At 34.4% G+C, this 17,808-nt stretch overlaps 1 non-coding gene across 1 annotated transcript; it reads right to left on the bottom strand.

Moving 5' to 3' along the window:
• Positions 1-1,319: 1,319 nt before the first annotated feature.
• On the bottom strand, positions 1,320-1,449 carry LOC116914129. The gene has a single exon (XR_004389691.1). It is a non-coding gene; the product is annotated as a small nucleolar RNA SNORA17 (small nucleolar RNA).
• Between the last annotated feature and the right edge of the window lie 16,359 nt (positions 1,450-17,808).

The raw sequence follows: 17,808 nt of genomic DNA, 5'->3' as shown, positions 1-17,808 counted from the left end.
TTTCCTTTTTGTGTATAAAATCTCCTTAAAATACAATTCTCTAAATTCTACCCAGCTCACTTGCACCTCTACCATGATGGTCGGCTTTACTGTGCTGCCCAAGTAAGGTACAGGATCTTATTTTAAGAATGCTGTAACAAATGAGGGACAGAGAATGTTCTTCTTCTCTGATCAGCCCAAGGGCCAGCTCTCCAGCCCTCCATGGGTGGGAAGAGGAAAGAAGTTGGCTCATCTCTTCATGGCTCATGGAACCACATGGCAGAAAAGTATCAGGACTAACTCTCCCACTCTTACACCTTGGAGAGGCTTACTCATTATTCCCACCAGGGTCAGCTCTACTCTGCTGCCCAGGTGAGGCACAGGGACAGTTCTCTAATGCTACATCTAGTGAAGGATAGAGATGGCTTTCCTTCTCTCATCATCTCAGGGCTTCCCACAAGATGCCAGTGGTGAGAGGCAAAGGGAAAAGAGGGTATCTCATCTTTTCACGCCACCACATGGGAGTTATTTGGTTTGGCCAACTCTCTCACACTTGTTCTCTAGGTTGGCTTACATGCTATTCCTGCAATATGAAGGAATGTTGCTGAGAACTGCAGCAAGCTAGAGGCAGGTCGTGTGTCCTATTCCTATGCCCTTAGGAATTGCTCTCCAGCCCTGCCCAAGTAAAGGGCAGGGCCAGGTCTGTACAGCCCTCAGACATCAACATGTCTCTGGACATTAGTCCAGACCTGGGCCATCCATTGTTTTTTTGGTAGCAACAGACTGATGCATGGCCATTTACCCAGACATGGTGCCCAGTGGCAGCACAGGAGAGGGACCCTTCATAGTCACAGGTGGTATCACCAGTTATGCACATCAGGTTCTTCCACACTATCCTCGAATCCCCATTCTGCTTCTCTTCATTGTGCCCACATCCTTCTGTTTCTCTTTCTCTTTCATTCCTCTACCACTTACTTGCTCCTCTTAGTGACAACCCTGTTTTCTGTGTCTGGGATCGTCTCAGGAGTGTTCTCAGGAGTACTATGTCCGTTTTGTGCTTTAAGGGTACCTGACAGGTCACCTCAGGCAGGGTCTGCCCCATAGGCCTGCATTACACTAGATTGATGGTCTTCTCAGCCTAGCTCCCTGATTGGGCCTCATGATGCTGGTTTAGTAGTTATCTAGGCTCACTCTTCCCTAGTCTAGGGTCATGTATCTTAGATTCGCTCCTGCTCAGGGACATGATCCATGGTAGGGTTCTTGTAGTCTCTAGCTTGGGAGGCTCTACAGTCCTGTGCAGTCCTGGACTGGTGGTCATCTGAGCCTTGCTTCTTTCAGGGAATGTTAGGCTACTAATCATTCAAGTGTCCATAGGTCAGAACACTGAGTAGTTATAGCCTTTCACTTCCCAACCACCTACTGACACATATGTGACAGAGCAGCGGCACCGGCAATGCCCCTAGAAGCAGGTAACTTTGCTCTTTAGTTATTTTCGATTTATTTTATAATTAGGAAACCATATTTTATTCCATTTGAAACAGACTTAATTTTGAATTAATTAAATAATGTGATCTCACTTTTTTCAGTTGGAATACAGTACTTTATATAAACAAGCCCATTGTGTCTCTACTAAAAAAGAGAGCTAGTAACCAGTGCAGTCTGTATTTATCCATTATTTCACTCCCTGTGAACAACAATTTATTATTTTGTTTCCATGGATACACAATGTATATTATTGAAGTTTCATTTTTTTTTTAGTTTATGGCAAAGACTACAAACATTAGCTCAGTTAAACTAATCCATATTTGTTGTTTTCATATTCTTTCATAGTGTCTATGATTATACATTAGAATATATGAATTTCAATAAAATGCATGTGACCATGAATCCAAAGAAAAATATTTACCATGCTTCTACTTATTTTGGAATAAAATCATAAGGCATTGAGCCACAAACACAATTCCAAAGATGATTTTTCTGAATAATAGATACATTACTGTATGCGTGATCTAAATAGTTGGAGTATCATATACCTTTAAAGCCTGATTCTTACTTAAAATTCCACCCTGGAACATTTTTATTAATAAATTACTTTATTAAATACAGAATTTTGAAAATGCAGTGATTAATATTGTCAATCGCATATAACCTAGGAAACTTTTTAAAAAAGATAAAGAATGTAGTGATATGTTTTCTGGATAAGAAATAAAACTCTGTTATTCTGTTCAAAGAGGTAAACACAGAAATCTGTCTTTTCCAAGCTCATTATCTATATGCTAATCTGAATTTTTCTTAAGGCATATAACATATTATTATAGCAAGGTTGACAAAGAAAACTTGCATCCAAAAGAAAGTACAGTTCCAAGAGTATGTTGACTTCCATAAAGAGCCCCTCTATTAAATACATAAATACTTTCCAAACATTACTAAAAATGAATTGTCTACCTTACATGGCAAATAACAGAAAGAAAACTATAAATGTGCGGTTAGGGTTCCTATGGAAGAAGGATGCTTCTGCTGATAGGATCACGTCATAAAAATCTAGAGGTGATAGATCAATAATTAATGTCACATTCAAATATGGAAGTGATTTAAGTACCACACTGGGTTCTGAGACCAGGCTGAAGTAACCAGGAAGAACAGGGAGTGCACAGGGAGCTCCTCCATCTTGCAGGAACAGCAGATTTGAATTACAAGAGAAAGGTGTAAGTCATGTATTGATTTCCTAGAATGGCCATACTAATATATCACAGACTTAAATCAAGATATTTTTTTATTTGTCAGCTCTGGACTCAGACATATGAACAAATGTTATTGGTATATATCTGCTTCTGCAAGACATTAAAAGGTCCTCTCTAACAATCCCCTTCCTTCTGAATGTGATCGACAGTCTGTATGCACCAAAGTTTAGAGATGCATGGTAACCTTCAGTGTTGTGTTCTCTTCTGTCAGTTCTCTTCATGAGGTCACCATCTTAGAGGGGTAGCAATAATACTGAATAATATCCCCATGAAAGTATGATCTTACTTGGTAACTTTATCTGCATATTCTCAGACAAGGTCACTGTCTCAAGCCCTAAGTGTTAAAAACTACATGTATAGTTTTTGGAGGAAGATTTGAACATATGTTAGGTAGGCAAAGCTCATTTGAAAAAAAATAATTTTGTGTTAGGTAGAAATATTAATAAAACATATAAAGTGATTATAATAAAAACTGATGCAAGAAAGGTACAATAGATAAGAATTAGCTAGGAAACAAAATATCCTGTGTGTAGCTATGACATCATCTATAGAAAATTCTGAAGTGATTGAAAAGTTCAAAGATTGGGGTCAAACTACACAGATATAAAGAAAAGCAGCTTGTTTTGTGTAATTCATATTGTAAAGGTTGTAAGTACAAAATAAAACATAACTATTCATAACAATAAGCTACCATAGCAATGGCAAAAGCAGAAATTTTCTTAGGAGTAGTCATAATAATCAAAGGAACAAAACAATTATCATTTTGCTCATGAAGTCACCACACATTCTAGAGCAACAGAACTTGAAGTAAAGCTGGGAATCAACAAGGTCAGTGCAAGGAACAGTTAAAACTCCAAGATGCAGAACTCTGACTTTAGAATATGAATTGTGACAAAAGTGAAGGTGGGTGTTCAGTACACATGCCAATTCGTAAAGAAATACTTTATTGGGTTCACAAAGGAATTTCAAGGTGTGAAATTTTAAATTGTAATTATTTGCTTAATTGAAATGTACATTTATGCATTATTGAAAGCAGTTAAAATTGGTTTCCTTTGAAGATAAGTAACCTTTTAATTCCACATGTAGAACCACAGTTCAAGTTGTATGTACATATCTAGTGTATTAATTATCCTACACTAAATATATAGTATGTACTTCCCCCTAAATAGCAGAATACTTGCCTTGGAATATAGTAAGAAAAAAAGCATATCCTTTTGTCTGGATACAGTAGCATTTGCACTGAATTGAACTCTGTGACTACATCCCACCTCACACTTCTACTTGAACTACATATATACACATACATACAAACTGTGCACACAGATACAAGTTATAGAGCTATTTGTATGAAGCATCTCATAGGATTCTATAGCTAAACAATATTTCATCAGGCATTGATGCCACATTGTATTTATCCATTCTTCCGTAGAGGGCTCCTTCAATGGTGTAAATTGTATAGCTATTATGATTAATTTTTCTTTTTACAATTGAAAACAGATTCTTTTCTCATACAATACATCATAAACCACCGCCATCCCAACCCCCCATTTATTCTAGCTCTTTCCCACATCTCCTTTCCTCAAGGTCTTCCTCTATTTCCTTCCAGAAAAGAGAGCTCCAAGAGATAACAACCAAACATGACAAAAGAACATTCAAAAAGACAAAGCAAAAGCCTCCATACAGAGGCTGCACAAGGCAACCCAAATAGAAGATAAGCGTCCCAAGAGAGGGCAAGAGTCAGACACATCTGCTCCCACTTTTAGGATTTCTACAAAGACACCAAGCCAACACAGAGAAGACCTGGCTCAGACCTGTGTAAGCTCGGCATTTTCTGCTTCATTTTTTCTCAGCCCACATGAGCCCTGCCTATTTGTTTCAGTGGGCCATGTTCTCCTGGTGTCATCCATCCTTTCTGACTCCTATAATAATTTCTTCCCCTCTTCAATAGGATTCCCTGAATTTCAAGGCTAGAAACCCTATGAAAAGAGACCTCCAGTTTAGAGTGACTCATAATATCTGGCTATGAATCTCTGCACATGCTCCAATCAGGCCCCAGACTAGGCCCTTCTGAATATAGACTCGTCACAGTACCACAGCACCGATGTATAATTATAAATATATTATGAATATTACCAGAAATTATTTAATTGATTATTTAAAATAAATATTGTTGTTGTTGTTATTGAGTGATGTTTGGTTCTACCCTATGTCACTGGCCTTCTAGGTAGTGTCGGACATGGGTGAGCTCTTGGGGTGTGACTCTCAAGTTCTTTATCACTATCATTCCAGTACATCTTGCTGGCAGGAAAGTTTGTAGGTCAAGGATTTCTTGACTAGGTTGGTGTCCAGGTTTCTCTTTAAGTAGCCCCCAAATTACTTTCCTGTGGAAGGATGGCAGAACTAGGTTTTAGAGATGAAGGCTCCATGCTGACACAGTTTTTAATGTATTTATGTATTTATTTATGCATTCTATTTATTTTTGTGTGTATTTTTTCTATTTATTATTATTATTATTATTATTATTATTATTATTATTATTATTTTTACAATCTAGCCATTGCATCCCTCCAGCTGTCCCTTCCCACAGTTCCTCATCCCATTCCTGGTCCCCCGTGTCCAAGAGGATGCTCCAGTCACTACCCAGACCTTCTCACTCCCTAGGGTATCAAGTCTCTTGAAGGTTAGGCACTTCTTCTCCCACTGAGGCAAGACCAGGCAGTCCTCTGCTGTATTTGTGTCGGGGGCCTCTGACCAGCTCCTGAAGGTTGCCTGGTTGGTGGCTCAGTGTAGAGATTTCATGGATCCAGGTTAGTTGAAACTGCCGGTCTTCCTATGGGGTCACCTTCCCCTTCAGGTTTTCAATCCTTCTCCTAATTCGATCATAGGAGTCCTTGACTTCAGTCCAATGGATGAGTGTAAGTATCCGTTTCTGTCTCATTCAGCTGATTTTTTTGGCCTCTTGGAGGACAGCCATTCTGTGAGCACACTATATCATCAGCGATAGTGCAGTAACATTTTTAATTAGATTATGTGGCTTTTGGATACCTAGCTCCTTGAGTTTGTCATATATTTTGGATGTTACACCTCTATCAGATGTGGAACTGGTAATCTGCACTCAGTAAAACCAATTTCACATACTGAAGTTCTTGATATTGAATTCACAGTCGTTTTGTATAGAAAACAAGTGCTCTCGAATACAACCATATGCAAGTCTCTGTCCATTCTTGGTCTCTTTGAGAGTATAAATCTATATTTATATAATATAGTATGTATTATATCCTTTATAATTAAGTATTTAATTCATAATATGTATATTTAATACATATACACATGTACTACATATATAGTAGTATATATTAGTATATACATATATACTAGGTGTACATATATATGAATTGTGTAATATATGTTATAATTATAATAATTAATATATGGTATAATTATAATAATTAATATATGATATGTGGTCATGATATTATATAATGTATAGTATATAATTGATATATGAGATTGATATATGATATGAGATTGACATATAATATGTGATTTGATATATGTACATGATTGGTAAATGATATATGATATACAGGATATAAGATATGTGATATATCTTGAAGCACTTCTATATTTCTTTTATAACTTTCACATTTTCTATTCTGACATTTAAACCTTCAATAGATTTTTAGTTGATCCTTATTGTTGTTGAGAGATATTGGCACTGATTCATTATTCTATATGGCTTCCCTATTTACCTCAGCAGCATTTACCCAAAAGAAAACCCTTCTCTATCAATATCGATATCAGTTCTTTGTACCATTTTCAAAAATTGGTTTGCGTTCAGTAGCTAATCTCTTTTCATGAAGAAATTTCATTATATATTTGATTACTCCACCACAATGGTAAAGTTCTCAATAAATTTGGTGTAAAAATTATGGTGATAAGGAGTTTATTAAATACCATAGGCTTTTGCCGGTGCTCTGCAACAGAAAATGAACATAGACACACACACACACACACACACACACACACACACACACTCACAATTGCTATGCACTCATTATTTTATAAATGAAAAATGGTTCATTTCTTAATCAAAAGATTGTTTTGTCCTATTAATATCTGGGTTTTATTACACATTTCTCCAGTTAATAGCTCTGTCCAAAAGAATACAACATTTCTGAGGTGGAGATTTGGACACTGCAGGTCTGTTGTGGTCTGTCCTTGTGGTTTTCAATAAACACTCAGGTTACATTAGTGGTCTTCAACCATCTTCACACTAAGCAGCTCTAAGGGAATCTTTCTCCCAACTATGTAGTTGAAACACATATTACAAAAACTTATATCCTTTTAAATACAGCAAAGATTTGTTTTGAAGATTGTTACATTTTTATTTTGTGTAGAATTAATGCCCATATGAGCAGGAGAAAGTGTGATTCTATAGGAAAACCTTTATTTTTTTTAAAGCAGGTGAGTTAAGCTTGAATAAAAGCTTCTACATTGAACCACTCGTAAAAAGAAAAAGGATTGACTTATATAACCCAATGTAAGTTCTTAAATTTTAATAATGAGTTATGCCACAATCTGAGTACATTAAAACTTGACTCTGTAATGTAGATTTTCTATGTATATGTATAGATGTCAAAATATTTCTTCAATGATAGCATGTGTTTCAAATGTTTTCTTTTACATGTTTTCAGCCCTCGCTCTCATCACCACAGGTCTGTGTCCTTTGTGGTTTTATTTTGTCACTTCTGGAAACTTCTTAAAAAACTGTCACTCAGAACATGCAGAGATTTCCAAAACTAAAGCAACCGAGAGAAATATTCAAGGCTAGAGGACAATTTTCTTCCTCTGCAGTTCTAGTTATAAAGCTCCAATATAAAAGGAGAGAATCATTGTGGGGTGGCATATGAATTTTAAGACGCTTTCATTGGGTTCATTCATATTCTAGAGTAGTGTCCTGAGGAGTTTTTACTACCTAAGAAAGTAAAAGAAAAGTCTTTTAAAAAATATTAAAAGGGATATGTCATCTTCACAAGGATGGTTATTATAGCTATTGATCATGAACCAACATAGACGAGATTCTGAACTTCACAGCTCACTACAAACCAAGCAGCAACTTCCTATTTGATATATAGATGACGTGAGGTTGTTTTAAGAATGAATATGAGATTTGTTTGTGATACACGATTTATTCCTATGTAGGAGGATGAATTAGACCCTGCAAGCTATATTAAATGTAATGCATGAGGAAAGGAAGTAATGAATTACTTGAAAATCATTTGAAAGCATCACTGTTAATGTGCTGTTAAACCACAGAAGCACTGAATGCGGAGACAAATATTATTAAACCTGCCAAAGTTTCCTAAATATGTTTTACACAATTCCTTAAGGAACATTAGCAAAGGCACCGACTCCAAGAGTTTTGAATAAATATATTATTATAGTATATATGCTAAATCTTTATCGAAGCTAGCAATTTAAGATTCTCATATAATCCCATCTGTGATGGCTAAAACAAAAGTTGCTTTCAACTTCCAGAGAGAACATTGGAATTATTAACTTTATATTTCTGATGGATGAGAGAAAATGTGATAAACGAAGAGACTAGCCTAAAACTGCACTTACCGCGCTTTATTTAGCATCTGTGCTCAGTTAACAGACTTCTCTATCCTCAGCTCTAATATTGTACTGGCTAAGCTTTTTAGTGTGCACTAAATCCTAGCCGCATAAAAGTGAAGCTAAATAGTATTTACCAGTCTTTTTTTATACAAAGTGCGAGGCAGCATCCCATTTATAATCCTATGATAACACTTGGTAATCTGCATACCAATGCAGTGCAAATAACACGTTTACTTTAGAAATGAGCATAATTAGATTATATAGATCATAGTAGAATTAGACGGAGTGACCTTTTGCTAGCATTCTCTGATAACTCGGGAAAATTTTACTACTTGGCTGCCTTTTCTCATTTATTCTAAATGATCAGTTCCTGGCACAAGCCTGTAAAATCTTCAGAATCTTTCACAGTTTGGGATTTATATGGAAACTTTTTTTCCTCCTCTAGCCGGAGAGATTTTATTGTTGAGAACTGAGTACTAGAGTGAAAACTATCTGTATAAATTTGAGAGAAGAAGAAATGCCCAAACGGAGAGCTGAGGGGTGACATAAAATGCCCTTTGTGTTAAATTCAATATGAGGCTCATACTAACATCTTTAATTAACCATATTTTTGAGGAACGGTTTGATATTTTATTATAATTTAAATTCATTTTAAAGTGTGCACTGCAGAGTTTTGAGGCATCTGTTTATAAGTAATATGTCAGGAATTTTGCCTTAGATGACTACATTTAGGTTTTACAGCAAAAGTATTTGTGGGCCCACTAAGGCAATCGAAGTTAGGCCAAGGAATGAATGGGAAATGTGCTTGTCACAAAAACAGGCCTATCTACCAATTCCTCTCAGAATAAAGCAGCGCAGATTCTCCTTGAGGAATGTGGAAGAAATAGTAAATGATTTGTAAGCTTAACATACTTCTCTCATTTTTCTCCTCACAATAAGCCTTTTACAATGCGTATAAAAATAATGCAATTTCCTAAATTTATAGCAGACGAGTGATCTTGTGTTCTCCAGGGGTAGTCATCACACCGCAAAGCCACCATTCCTGTTTTGCCTCTGAAAAGTTAAATAAATAAATGTAGGTACAGCAATGAGATGTGTTTGGTTTCTCATATCAATTACATAATGGAAAATTTGTCCAATTATCATCATCGTCATCACCTCATTATTATTTTTATCATTTCAGTTTTATTGCTTGTAAAATATATGAGAATCTCCTTTACCCTATGCGATGCTGGTGAGACGGGAGTGTGTGGGTAGGTGGGGGAGCACCCTCATAGAAGCAGGAGGGAGGTGGGATGGGGGTTTGCAGAAGGCAAACCAGGAAACGAGGTAACATTGGAAATGGAAATAAACAAAATAAACACTAAAATATTAAAAAAAGTGTTGAGTTATTATATTTCAAAGTGGCAAAATATGTCATAAATTGAACATATATGTATATATAAACACACACATATATAGAGATATATAAATTTGTAGATAACTACTTATGAACCTGCTACATTGTCTACTGTATGCCTAACAAATAAAACTTACTGTTTTCATAACTAGCTTTATTTAATCACTCAAAATTCAAAATATCCATTTAATATTAAAAATATTTTGTGACATCAATTAAATAAAGCTAATCTTACAATATCCAGTAGCTGCTTATATCCCTTCTCCTTTTGTATATGTAATGTTCAATCACTTTTCTAAAGTAATGTATTCTTTATGTGAAAGGTGTTTCCATGCCCTAATGTTGAAATGTTAATTCAAGTCTCATATAAATGGACAAAATATCACATTTTCATGTATGTTAGTCTACATCTGTTTATGATTTTTCACCCAACAATGTATTCAAATTTTCTCTTCATTCCTTTATTCCAGGCTCTAATTTTCTGATTAACTCTTTTACTTAATGACTCTTGCAAACTGTAATCAGAGGAATAATGTTCTCGTTTTGGTAGTTCCCATCATATTCCCATGCTATATAAACTATAATGATCATGCAGTATACAGTTAAATTAAATATGATGCTCATACTAACATCTTTTATTAACCATATTTTTGAGGAATGGTTTGATATTTTATATAATTTAAGTTCATTTTAAAGTGTGTGCCCTCCACACTTTTTACCCTCCAGCTGTAAGGGAAGGGGGTAGGGGAGGTATGATCTAATTGCAAGATGTTTGTACATCCATTTGCTTTTTGCATAATTATATGACAATTTGAATATAAATTTGTCCTAAATTATAGGTATAATTATCATACTATAATTATGCTATTACATGTATACTTTATTGGACACCAATATGTTTATATTGCTGACTAACTCTAATAAAACTATTCAAATATTTTATTTATTTCTATAATTCTAAATACTTTAAGGTTTTGAGACCATTGTGAATGGTTTTTTCAAAATCTTTTATATCCCTTCACAATGTCAACTAAATCCTTCTCTAGAATTATCCCTTCCTTAGGGTGGATTTATTGATAGTAACATAGGTCTTTGTCCTGCATTTTTTAATGCTTATCTCCTCACATTACTAATTTCCTCAAATGTCTCCTGTGTGTGAATCCAGCTGTTAAATTTATAGTGAAAATTTCCTGTCCAATTTTGATATCTTACTTGAATGAACATAATTCTTATAGCATTAAGTATACTGGGGTTCAGATAATGGCCTGTTATCACAGTCAGGCCAGATAGGAGGAAAAAAAAAGAAGAATGAACTTCCTTACATTTCTTTCTCCTTACAGATTTCCTGATTCTTTTATTGATATGTCCAAGGGTAATCCTCTTGCTGCCATATTTAAATCAAGACCCTTTAAGTCATCTTCCTTTGCTTTGTTTTGTAAGACTTTTTCTATTTCCTCCACAATCTTTCCGCAAACTTATCCTTGTTATTTCTTTTCCCATGATCTGTACTCTAATCCCTTAACACAATCTTAAATACCTATAAATATTTCCTTTCTGGTTCACTGCTGTTAGATTATACTTTGTGTAAAAGATTTTTAAAACTATTTTTTACTCCAACAAAATAAGCATAAGAGTTTTCTAATAATAAATAAAACATGATATATGCATGCACACACACATTATACTTAAAATTTATTGAAAATCCCATATTATTAAAATAATTTTTCTAACTACCAATACTGTGAACCAAGTTTTCCCTTATCTTGTTCACTGTACTATTTCTTCTACTTGGAAATTCTTTTTTTCCATTTATTTATTTGTGTTACATCATGTTGTAGCTTGACTATGGTTGGCCCATGAGTGGTACTACTTGGAGGTATGACCTGGTTGGAGTAGGTGTGGCCTTGTTGGTATAGGTGGGTCACTATGAGCATGGGCTTTAAGACCCTCATCCTAGCTAACTGGAAGCTAGTCTTCTCTTGTTTATCTTCAGATGACAAAGTAGAACTCTCAGCTCCTCCTACACCATGCCTGCCTGGATGCTACCATGCACCTACCTTGATGATAAAGGACTTCACTTTTGAACCTGTAGGCAAGCCCCAATTAACTGTTGTCCTCATAACAGTTTCCTTGGTCATGAGGTCTGACTGTAGCAGTAAAACCCTAAGTAAGATACATCATTTATAGCTAAAATCCAATTAATCTATTAAGTTGAATTGAACCCATTTGGTGCTGCTACTTTGAATTCCCCATCCACCCCATTTTTATATCAGAATATTTTTTCTAGGATTTGTCTTGCTTTTTGATGTTATAATTCATATCATAAGACTATAAGAGGTAAGATATATTTGACGATTTAAATTGAGAAACATCTTACATATCAAAATGCAGGTAACACATTGTTACTAAAGAAAAATGCTAATGTATGCATATGTAATTACATATAATGCTTACTAAATTTTCTCAAGTATGGAATAAGTACTCTATCTCAAAAGCTGTTGATTTCTCAGAAATAACTTATTGACAACATTTATATACATTTTGTCAATGTAAATAAAGTTTAAACATGTAGTAAATATGTAAGTATCATAATTTAGAGTCTGACTATATATATATATATATATATATATATGAAAACAACTGGAAAACATTTAATTTCAGTTATGGTATACTTTAAGATAATAATGGTAAAGAAACTGAGAATATATATAAATGTTACATATAAATACCTTTGAATTCTTTTTACACCTAAAATGACTGGATGCAGTATATCTGTGAAATATTTCATTTTGTGAAGCTTTCAAGACAGTAGGGACAAATAGTTTATAGAATGTTCATAGTTAGGAATGCTCCTTTCTCTTCATTTTGACACATCTGGGGCATGCAATTATTCACAAAGGTCATTTTCTAAAGTAGAAAAAGAACAATGACCAAAGGCAACATTTAGGTCTCAAATAGACTATGACAATCTAATCAATGAAAAAAAAAAAAAGATGTCAAGAACGATCTCATTTAAAGGTAGACAGAGAGTGACATTTCATCAGAATTATGTACAATAGTCTTCTATAAAAACGAGTCCCCCCCAAAGTGACTATATGTTATTCAGAGAAAATTATAAAGAAAGACAGTATTTTAACTGTAAGTACAAATTTCCTTTCATTGCTGGTACATTAAAAACACTTACGATGAACTGAACTGTTTATGCCTGCCAATTATTAGATTAAAACCATGATTTAAAAATGTCAAACCGTCATAAAGCATACTTTTTAATGTTACTTAATTGACTTCAAGATGCTATTTAACCTGATTAATTTTCCGTCAATGAAATGATACTATAAATGATATAAGGAATATCTAGAATGAAAGTACTCTATTGATATCCAAGGAGGCTAACTTTTGGATATCCTTCTAGTCAAAAATTCTACTGAGTATTATTAAATACTTCAGTATATATATACATATATATATAGATATAAGTATAGATATAGATATAGATAGATATAGATATATAGATATATATATAATTTTTAATGTTTATTAAGATATAGTGACTCTATTTCAATATATAAGAATATTTGTGGGACTAAAAGATAGCTAGAATACATTAATGGACATAATAGTTTGGAATAATGATTTTCCAAGCTATAATAATATTTGGAGTGTAGTTTATTCTCACTACACACATACACCACACACATGCACACACTCAGTTTTCATTACTCTGAACAAATGAGCATGTACTTAATCTTTCAAGAAATATATATTTAAACAGGAACATATCTAATGATATATTTGCATAGCTGGATTTTAGGTCAAATATGATGAACATAGACTTAACTAACAATAGCTAGTCTAAGTTAATATGTATAATGAAATGTATATTAATATTGAAGATTTTGAGCTCCCTGAAGCAATTGTTTCAGAAAGTGGAAATATTTAGAATAAAAGCTTATATTTCAGGGTGTCTATGCCAAATTAAATTCTTGGATAAAGTTTACTACATTAAAACATTTTCTTCATTGACAAGAATGAATCTTATGGATAATTGTTTTAGACTTTGGGAAACATCATTCTATACCAGCACTACAGAACATGAGCACATACCAGAGTGAATATATGAAGACTACTGTGAAATTTATGGTTTCTACATCTAAACTAATTTCAACTTCAAATATTTGCAATGATATTTAAAATTAAAAATATACTGGCCAAGAAGGAAACTTCTAAATTGTCTATAGAAGCAAAGATTGCTGCTTGTTGACAGTAGGAATACACTGAGAACATGAATGTTTGGTGAAGCATATTGAAACCAGTAATTGTCAAATACCAATTATTTTTCAAGCCTGTTCCACTTCCAGTTTTTCCCACTAACTTCCTATTTGTCACACATTCAGCATCTACATGTGCAGGTGTTCTCAATTCTGCCATTAATCACTTAGACCTTTTCCTCTTTTCCTCTTGCTTGTGTTTTCTTTGCAGTCTGTCTTCTTCTATTTGAAGCATTTTCAACCAAGTTGTATGAAATTGCTACTGATATGGTGGGCACATAATCATCTTTCAACAAGCTAGTTAGTTCTCTCATGAGCACACCAGATATTTTACCTACAAATATATTGTTTTATACATAAGTATAGATTTCTTGAAGACTACATTTGTTTCATATTATTGCAGAGAAAACAGAAATGAGGGAAAAGTCTAAGCCAATGAATATGGGAGATATCAGTAGAACATTTTGTAGAGAATATCTCATATATCAATTATTTTATTAGCAATATATGTTAACAGGCAACTGCTATTACATTACATAGTATATATTTTAAAACTGAATATTATATACTTATTATCTAGTTTCTTTTTATTCAAAGACTGGTTATAAATATGAGAGTAGATTTGTTTTGAAACTAATTTGTAAATGGACAATCTCTGTGCCATAACAAGGCTAACTATATAGTTGAATGCACTAATCTATTTAATGTGAGTGTTTAATGTATAGTCTTATTAAGTTCTTACTATTTTGTGCCTTCTTGAAAACACACAAGCACCTATTCATGTTTGACACAGTGTCACTAAAAGACCAAAGAAAAGACTCTACCTTCTACCCTGGTTAAGAAGTGAATTTGTCTTTGTAGCTGTACTTACACTACGGTAAGGCTCCATCAGACAGCCCAAGAGATTTGCATCACAGAGAAAAGCACCTCACTTTCAGTGTCTGGACCATTACATTTTCTTGTCCATTTTTCACACAACTTCTTGTGACAATGCCATCTCTACTCTTCTTTTTAACATACTTTTTATTCTTTTACAGCAACTTTCTGAATCTTACAACTTTTGAATTTCTTTTTTATTTGTTAATCATTCCATTTGTTTACATTTCAAATTATATCTCACTTACTAGTTACCCCTCCATCAACCCCTCCATCACACATTCACTCTCCCCTCAAAATATTGCATCCTGAAATAATTAATGACTATTAGAAGTCCAGTGGTGGAGAATAATTTATGATATGTGAAGTCAAGATAAAATCTTAAGAAATACAGAGTTACAAGTGGCACATGCACTGTCCAGAATGCTTGCAAGGCCCAAAGTACTATGTACATCCTGTGAGCACTCCCCACCTTCAATAGGGAGAAGTTCAGATTACTTACAAGCAACATATTATTTTGTTTACAAACAAATGGATCTTTTTTCTGTCTTTCTGCTTCTTTGTTTTTGTTCCAGATGCTTTGCTTCTGAAAGGGATCTAAAATGTGATAATCAGAAGTTTTTTGTTTTGTTTTCTATGTTTCAAGACAAACGTTAACAATATGTTGTAATATTTAATCCCTCCTTTAAGTCCTTTTTTGTCAATTTAAAACATAATTATCACATACAGTGCAGACGTCTGTTTAGCCATACTTAACATTTTAATAATTTACCTTTATTTTCAACTGATTCGCAATCTAAGCCAAGTCAATGTATCAAAAACTCAAAACCAGTATTTAAGGAACAAATCAGAATTTTGTGAGAGAAATAGGATATTTGTATTTTTCACACTGTTTCACTAGTATGGAGTTCTTCTAGCCTGGAGCTCCTTATGTAGAACTGACTGATCTCAAACTCAGAAATACAGCCTATGCTTCCTGAATGCTTGGATTAGACCAGTATGTCATTCATTAGTCTTGGGCAAAGATTACAGAATTCTGAAAGAAATAACATGAGACTGGCTCTATGCAGGTTTGACCAACATTATAGAAATTTGTGAAGTTCTGGAGAACAAAAGGAAAATGAAAAAAAATCTGGTATTTTCTTCAATTAGTTGAAAATGACTTTCAATCTTGAAACCAACTCTGACTCAGAAATAAGATATCCCATTAGTAATGAATGGAATATTATTATAATCATACTGCATATTTGATGTTATTCTAATAATTTCTGAGATGTGTTTAGTGAATATCTGTATATCTCTTTATATTTGTCTTTTATTGAAAATAGATATCATTTCTCATGCAATATATCTTTATTGTAATTTCCTCTTCCTCTACTCCACCCAGTGAATCCCCAGCTCCCCTCCTCTCTGGACTTTCTGTCTCTCGTTAGAAAAGAACATGAAGAGATAGCTAATATGACAAAGTAAAATGTAATGAGATGAAATAAAAACTGTCATATTGAAGTTGGACACAGTAAGCCAAAAGGAAACGGAGAGTCCCAAGAGCAGACACAAGGACCAAAGGCCCATTTATTCTCAATCCATGAGTTTCATAAAACTAAGACTAAGCTAATAGCTATAATATATATATAGAAATGACCTAATGCAGACTTCTGTAGGCTGTGTGCTTGCTCTTTTAGTCTCTATGAGTTCACATGAGACTTGCTTGGTTGATTCAGGGTGCCCTGGTCTCCTAGTGTCCTCCATCCCTACTGACTCTTAAAATCTTTCTCCCTCCTCTTCTTCTGGATTTCCGAAGCTCTTAGAAGAGGGATTTGATGGACTGCTCCCATTTAGACTCTTGCTCTTAATAATATTTGGCTATGGGTCTCTACCTCTCTGCCTGTTTTCACATTTGCTGCTGGAACAAAATTCAATGATGGTGACTGGAGAAGACCTTGATGTATTGGTATAGAAGAATAATCCTGTGAATCATTTTTTTGAGTTTTAAAGACCAGTAGTGCTTGGTTTTAACCTCGAAATATGGGCTATCTACTCTCTAGTTCTTGGTTACCCAAGCAATGTCAGAAGTAGATTCCATCTCAGGAAATATGCCTTAGGTCAATTCAAATATTGGTTTCCATCACCCATATGCTCTTTACTGTCATTGCTTTTGCACAGTTTGCAAGCAGGACAGACTTTTGTGGCTACATGTTGTCCACTTTTCTATTTCGTAGCCTGGAGATTACTTTTTAATAACAAAGTAGCACGAATATAAAGGCAAATGGCTTCGTATAAGCACTGGGTTGACTTCATCAAATTCAGTGAGTTGTGTGGGTGTTTTCCCTGGCAATGAGGCCCCTCTCTCACTTTAGAATGATTTATATGGCCAAAAATTTGTTTCATTAGAACCCATTTCCTTTGCTGGAATTCTAACCTGGATATAAGAAATAGAAGGTGAAGACTCTGAATCCACCATTGCTAAAACTTCTCATTAGGATCACCATCACAGGCTCCAGGAAGTTTCAACTGCACTATGTTACCATACTACCTGGCAAATTTCCCCCTTCACCCAGTTCAGGCAATCTCTCCTACACTGTTTCCCTCCACCCCAACTCTAATCCCACCTGACTAGTACCCTGCGCCTGCTTTTAGCACCCCGATGTATTATATTTCCTTCCTCATAGGAGATGTGTGTATTTCCTATAGACCCATTCTCTTTCCTTAACCTCTCTGGAGCCATGGATTGAAAATTCATTATAATATCCTTAATGGTTACTATCCACGTACAAGTGGATACATACTTTATTCATCTTGGCAGGTTCCAGTGATCTCACTCAGGATTTTTTTCTAGTCTATCCATTTGCCTGTAAATTTCATAGTATCATTACTTTTATTTTTCCCTGTTGTTGTAAAAATATAAAAATAAAAAAAGGTATTG

Source organism: Rattus rattus, chromosome 12 (assembly GCF_011064425.1).
Source record: "Rattus rattus isolate New Zealand chromosome 12, Rrattus_CSIRO_v1, whole genome shotgun sequence".
NCBI classification, from domain to species: domain Eukaryota; kingdom Metazoa; phylum Chordata; class Mammalia; order Rodentia; family Muridae; genus Rattus; species Rattus rattus.
This window is presented reverse-complemented; position numbering and strand designations above follow the sequence as displayed.